The sequence below is a fragment of the Nothoprocta perdicaria genome, unplaced genomic scaffold, assembly GCF_003342845.1.
Source record: "Nothoprocta perdicaria isolate Ctin4 unplaced genomic scaffold, notPer1 scaffold_0, whole genome shotgun sequence".
NCBI lineage: Eukaryota > Metazoa > Chordata > Aves > Tinamiformes > Tinamidae > Nothoprocta > Nothoprocta perdicaria.
Window position 1 is genome coordinate 12,386,844 of NW_020454092.1, and position 6,563 is coordinate 12,393,406.

General features: G+C 44.1%; 1 long non-coding RNA gene across 1 annotated transcript; it reads left to right on the forward strand.

Moving 5' to 3' along the window:
- The first annotated feature begins 1,431 nt into the window (after positions 1–1,431).
- Positions 1,432–3,261, forward strand: LOC112942377. The gene is made up of 3 exons (XR_003248375.1): positions 1,432–1,582; positions 2,222–2,382; positions 3,226–3,261. It is a non-coding gene; the product is annotated as an uncharacterized LOC112942377 (long non-coding RNA).
- The last annotated feature ends 3,302 nt before the right edge of the window (positions 3,262–6,563 follow it).

The window sequence follows — 6,563 nt, forward strand, 5'->3', positions numbered from 1 at the left end:
AGGAGGGTTAGAGAGATGCACGCGGGGGTGACTTCAGCATCCCTGTTTTGAAGTTTAACTTGGAGGCCGTCTGAGCAAGGAAAGGTTGGGGATGCTGAGGGGATAGACAGTGCCGGAGCGGTGACTCTGGCCTTGAAGTGCTCAGCAGGGAAAGGGCTTGGGGGCTGCAGGGTGTGTGGAGAGAGAAGGAAGAGCAGGAGAGAGGTGAACACAGAGAGCTGATTAGCTGAGATCTGATCAGATATCTCAGATGTGAGAGCTGAGATCTCGGAGCAAAAAGGCATGCGAGGCTGAGTAAAACACCAGGTATGGAGGGGGGCCCGGGGCAGCGCGGGGGCTCTGCAGGGGCCGCGGCTCCGCACYGGGAAGCTCAGGAATGCTCAGCCAGCCCCTTCCATTTGTCAAACATGCCGAACCCTTCGGTTTTGGAAAAATGCCATCTCAAGACGCTTATAAAAACAAAACCAAACACCACCCTCTGTTGTATTTGCAGAGTGAGTATTAGAGCCAACTCTCCCACAGTTTAACAGTTCATCGGAAAACCTTTATTCCCAAATTTGACCCAAGTCTGTACTGTGTTTATTGCCTCTTCCTCACCAACTTTATTGCTCTTACTTAAATTTGCAGACAGTGTCTTTAAAGTTTTGACACATTTTTCAGCAACAGGTTTCTACATCCATTGCCCTGAACATCTTAATGGGAACAGCATTTAGAAATAACACTTATTATTGCCAGAAGTTGTATTTAAGGGCTGTACCTTACTGTTAGAGTTGTGATGGAAGGGTTTGTTAAACAAAATGTATTCCCTGAAATGTTGAGTATCTTTAATAGGAAACTTATAACCTCCCTGATGTACAAAGCAGCCCTTGCAGCTGATGTCTGAAGTGCTCAGAGGACTGCACCTGTTATTGCAGCAGAGGTGACCTCTGAAACAAGAAAGCCATTCTATATAAACACTGAGCTAAGTGACTTTCCCCATGTCTCCTCAAATAACACCCAAATATCTTTTCTTGTCAAAATCTTGCGCTTGTCCCATAGTATACACAGTAAATCATGACAACCAGTGACTTATTTGAAGGCTGGAGCCCAAAGCAAGAGGTGCTGGTGCTGAAAGAAGTTTAACCAGTCACCAGCCTCTAAAATATTAAGCCATAAAATATAAATCTGTTTTAACAAAAGCAGTTTTAAATGTCTTGTCAAGGCAGCTGGTTCCTGTTGTGAGGTTTTTTGTTGGGTTTTTTTTTCTGTTTTTCTTTTTTGACTCAGAGGGACAACAAGGAGGTAGAGTGAGGGGTGAAAAGAACGAATTAAAGTAAAAATACTCAATAAGGAATAGCTTCATTTTACTTTGATAATACATACACATCCTTCTGTAAAAGCATAGCAAGATTCGGGGAGGYATTTATGTCCTTTTCAAGCTCGGAAGGTCGAGTGTCACATATGGCTCATTCTGGCCTCTTCCTAGGTGGGAATGGTGTGCGGCGAGAGCCGTGCGGATTTCTCGCCCGCGCAAACCGGTCAGTCTCAGCGCTGCCAGGCTAATCCCTCCGCAGTCAGCCTGTACCGCACTACAATCTTCCAGGTAAGTGTGGCACTTCCATGCTGCTCCTATGTAGCGAGGACTAAAATCTGGTCTTTGCACAGAGCCTGGACGCTGGGCTTCACGCAGAGAAAATACACTGTTGGTTATAAAAGGAATAGTAAAATTCAGTGGCATAATTCTAGTTCTGCCAAGTTCATGGCTACCTATAGCGCTCAAGGCCATCTATAGCACCTCTAATAGTTGGTCTTTTAGATGGGCTGGTCCCCAGATCCCACCTCTGTGCTGCACAACAGTGGAGAAGGCAAATTCCGTGGCTGGATTTCTTTGTAGAGCTCTGCTTTAGAGCTGTGTCTGAGGGCTCCCGTGCCTCCTCCAACTCCAGCCTTGTAGCCTGCATATAAAAGTCTGAGATTATCTGATGTCAGAACAATACTTCATTTCCTTCATCTTTTCAAGATTACAGCTCTCAAATGCTAAGATAGGAAAATTGGACTTTCTATTACATCTTGAAAAATTCAGAATCAGATCTTCCAAGTTAGAAATAAATTTTGGTAAACAGCAAGCGTATCAGCTCCTTTCAGGATCTAATAGTCAATCCAATATGTATTTCCTGTTTGCCTGGCAGCTGTAACAACAGAGCTGCCATCAGGGTGATCCTTCTCTCTCTCATTCTTACAGTCTCTGGTCTTCAAATTACTCTTTATCCTATGTGACTGTTGTCAGAAGGTGCTGCTGCATACATAACCAAGGGCAGAATCTACRCCGCAATCAGAATGGAAGTTGATGACGCATACAAAGAAAAACACTGGCTTTGCACTCCTACCAAATATTAAAAGCTGGTAAGAGGCACAGTTATTTGAATAAGTAGCAGGCATTTGGGCAAAATCATTTTTGGCACCGAAAGCACTTTGAGATACTTCCTTTGCTTTAGCGTGAAACATTACTTCATCTTCTGCTTGGTTGTGGGCTATTTTTTTTTTTTTTTTATTGCAGAAAGAGGGTGTGGAAAAGTTTAGTCAGCATAAAAATTTAACCTCTCTAACAAGGTCTATAAATTTGCTACAAGGRTAAGGCAACGCCACTCCCTTTCCTGTCTAAATGCTTATAAGGACAAGCATTTAATCAAAAACTCGCTCTTCCACACATGAGCTCTGTTAGTTGCATTCCTCATCTAGTATTTAGCAGCACTACTTGAAATTTTAAATCAGAATGGTTTCCCAGATGTCCGAACACAGTATCCACTATGTTCTTAACTACTTTATCCCTTCTTTATTAATGCTCTCTGCATGTTCTGCAAACTAAATATAAAATTAAAGAAGTAGCCAGGACTAAAAATTAAAATGAAAAAGGGATTGGGCTGGAATTAGAGTTTCCAGTAGATACTRCTTTTACTAGTGTGAAAGTAAGGAGGGGAGCTCACAGTCCCCAGATGGATTTTCTGACAAGGCTGAAATTAACTACGAGCTTTGATCAAATATCAGAAATCACTTCTCAACATTTGTTGGGGAAAAGGAAAAAAAACCCCACATTTCTTCCCTGCAGCAAGTACAAAAGCCCAGTCACTCTTCAAATCTGGGCTGGGCTAACATTGCTACCATTAAATGACTTGGGTTTGTTTGAAAACCACGGTCCCTTTCCTTCCTAGTTTGCATGATCTGAAAGCTTGTGCTTTGAATTTGCAGGGAGCTGTAAAAGCCAGTGGGMACTGACCAGGCTCAGAGACTTTGAGCAGTGCTGGAGATGAACCGTCCTCTGGCGCGCAGCACTGGGCTCGGGCAGCTGACTTTGCTTCACTGTTCCGCCACAGGCTCCTGTGTGACATTAGTTAAGTCAATTAGCTGCTGTGTGCATCTGTTTTTCATCTCTGAGAGGGGGACAGTGGTAATTCYGGACATCACAGAAATCCTGCGAGGATAAATATATTGGTTTAGGAAGCGCTCAAATGCTAGCGTGATTAGTGCTCTTCTCCATTGCTTTGACTGACTGCATTTTGCAGCCTGGAAACCTGTGCTCAGCCAGACCAGAAAGGATGGGTACTGAAGACCACCGGAGTACCTGTCTTACGTTGGCTAAGCACAGACACCATTGCAGTAAAAGCCACAAAAATGGGGATTTCTTAGAGATCTAGAAAAAGGAGGAGTACAGACCACGTTGACAGCAAGCTAACTGCACTTACAAATTGTTTTCTTTAATTTCTTTAATTTATACGTACATGGTGATTTTTAGTAATTTAAATTCCTCTTTCTGTTTAGTAAAGACTAGGGAAAAACCCTGACCTTTTGGGGGCTTGAACAGGTGGACACCATCTGCAAAGGGTAAGTATTCACCTGTARTTCTGCTTTTTTGAACAAGTGTCTTTTGGGAATGTTTCCCATGACACAGTTTTCATTATTTTTAACAGATTTTGTCCCTTTGTAGGAGTAGTAGGTCATTTCAATTYCTCTATCAGTGACCAGTATCTTAGGGCCCTTCTCTATCACATTTTATTCAGACCGACTAATGTTTCTTCAGTCAAGTACAGTTTGTAGCATTGCAAAATTGAAGACAAGTTGTTACCCAGATTAAAGCTACCAGAGACCAGGCAACCTCATGTTGTGGATGAAAATGTTTCAGGGCTGTCTCTACAGGTTTCTTCAGTCAAGAAGAATGGAAATGGGCAAGGCAGAATTTGTATTTGGAGAAAACAGCAATTCTAACAATTCTGTCTATGAAATAAAAGAGTATTGGGGGTAATACTGAAAAACTGGTGGGCAGCCAGAGTCGAGGCCATATGGTCGTCAAGCTGAGCTGTCAAGCAGATCTGCAGATGGAGTTGTATTATCTTGCATCAGCATGGAGTTGAGCATTGCACTAGGCACTTGTGAAACACAGCAGAAGACCTGACGGTCTTCTGTCGGTCAACAATTATTACAAAGGCAGGTGAGAAAAAGTTGTGAGTATAATCTCTATAATAAGAAATCATTGGAGAAAATTTCTGGGAGGCTCTCCAGCTTATAGATCCAATCCAAAACATTTAGCAAGCTGAAATGAACATGGAAATTGTTCTGACATATCTCAAAAAAAAAAAAAAAAAAAAAAATCCTGCTCTTTTATACTAATTTGCTGTGTTAAAGGCAAGCAAATGTTGTCCCTCAGCATCTATCCATTAGCCTCCTATCAAATGACACACATGACAAGAATATGGGTGCATATTTTTGCTGTGGAGATCTGGATCAGATCAGTGATCAGATCAGTGAAGGGAAAACTACTCCGAGTCTAATCAAGAGCAGTGACCTCCAAACCAGATGCTGCAAACACAAACTGAGACCTTGTTTCCAAAAAGACTTGCCATTGAAATGACTAGGTGGGCTGAAGGTATGAGAGATACAGAAATGAAACATGGTGCTATATGAAAGMTGATGGATCAAACTTGGGATCATCCCTAGGACTCCATGTATCCCCCACTGCAGCGTGGCTCTGGTGACAACACATCAGTGCATCCTCTACTATACAACTAGCTTAGGCCAACGTCTCTGCTTTGAGGAACCTCTGACCACTGCAAAATCTTTGAATACTTGGAGGACAAACGGGGTAACAGTGCCCAAAGGGCAGCACTGTCTATGGGGATTAGGCTCTGCGTGGTCTCCCAAGTGCTCACGTAGTGAAGACATTAAAAGCACAAGGCAATATGACAGAATTTGGGGTGGTAGCTGTATGTGGAAAGCCTTTGTTTCACCATGCTGATGATTAATGGTTTACACCCATGGCTTACACCCATGGGACAATCATTTACCGGCAAGTCTGAGCAAGAAGCTCCAGGGCATCAAAAGTTTATGAGGCAGCTCTGTGTCAGTCACATAAGCCCAGACTTGTAAAGGTGTTTAGGAACCTGTGGCTTTAGGTGTGTAAAAATATCTTAAAATTCTGTCCCAAAGAGCAGCCCAATGTCTCCACTCATGAATTTTTAAGCAGCTGACAAGAGTAGCAAGGGAGCATTAAACCACAAATCTTCCATGTTCAAGCAACATAAACAGCTTATTGTTTCCAAAGAAAACGAACAGGGGCTGGGCTTACATGACCCTCCTTAAACCCACCACTGTTGCTGTGGCAGGAGCGGAAGGAGCTGACTCCCTCTTGCTGCTCTGGGAGTTCCTGCTCCATAGCATGGATCTCCCACAGTCTTGTGCTCCCAAGCATCCTGAAGCACATCCAAATTTTAATACAGAGAGTAGAACCCATGGGCACTTTGGCAGTGTAGYGTGGCACGGAGCCAGCAGCACTTACTCTAAGCTCCACGGCCTCACTGTGTTATGCACAGAAGGGCTGTTTTGCAGCAACGTTTAGATACTGAGTAGGAAGGGAAATATCTCTCAACCCAAGGGCTTTCCCGTGTCAGAGCTTCTCTCCATGAGGCAGAGGGGCAAGACAGGCACTTATGTTTATGATGTTTATGTTTATGATGTTTAGTTTAAGGCAGAATTGAGTGAAACATGATGCACTGAACAAAAACTGGGCTCCCCGGAGTCGGGTTTGGTGGTGGGAGGCACAGTGCACCTCAGTGGGCTTGAAGCAGCAGCTCTGGGACAGAGGAAGAACTGCATCAACTCTGCAAGCATTATTTGGCTCTTAGCACTGATGAAATCTAGATGAGAAATGAGATCCTGAGGAGATGTGAGGAAGTCTTCAGAGAAATGCAGTTACCACGTACAAGAAGAAATGCTGGAGGCCACGGAGGGGGAAGCCCACTTGGATGGGGAGCCATGGCCCAGAGCAGGCGGAGGGTGCCGAGGAGGAGGGCAGCAGCTCAGAACACCGGGCTCGGTGCTAGTGAGGTGCTATCAGCAACAGGAAAACCTCGTGCAACAATCCAAAAAGCACCGGCGCAATGAGTGCGGTTGACCTGACCCTTCAGCCATCATAATGGCACAGGGAACCCCACCTGTGTCACAACATTTCTAAATTCAGGTGCTTTCACAGGGGAAAACAGAGATTAGAGCGCCAACAGTGGGGCAGCTAAGGGGTCGCTGACGCTCCACAGCTC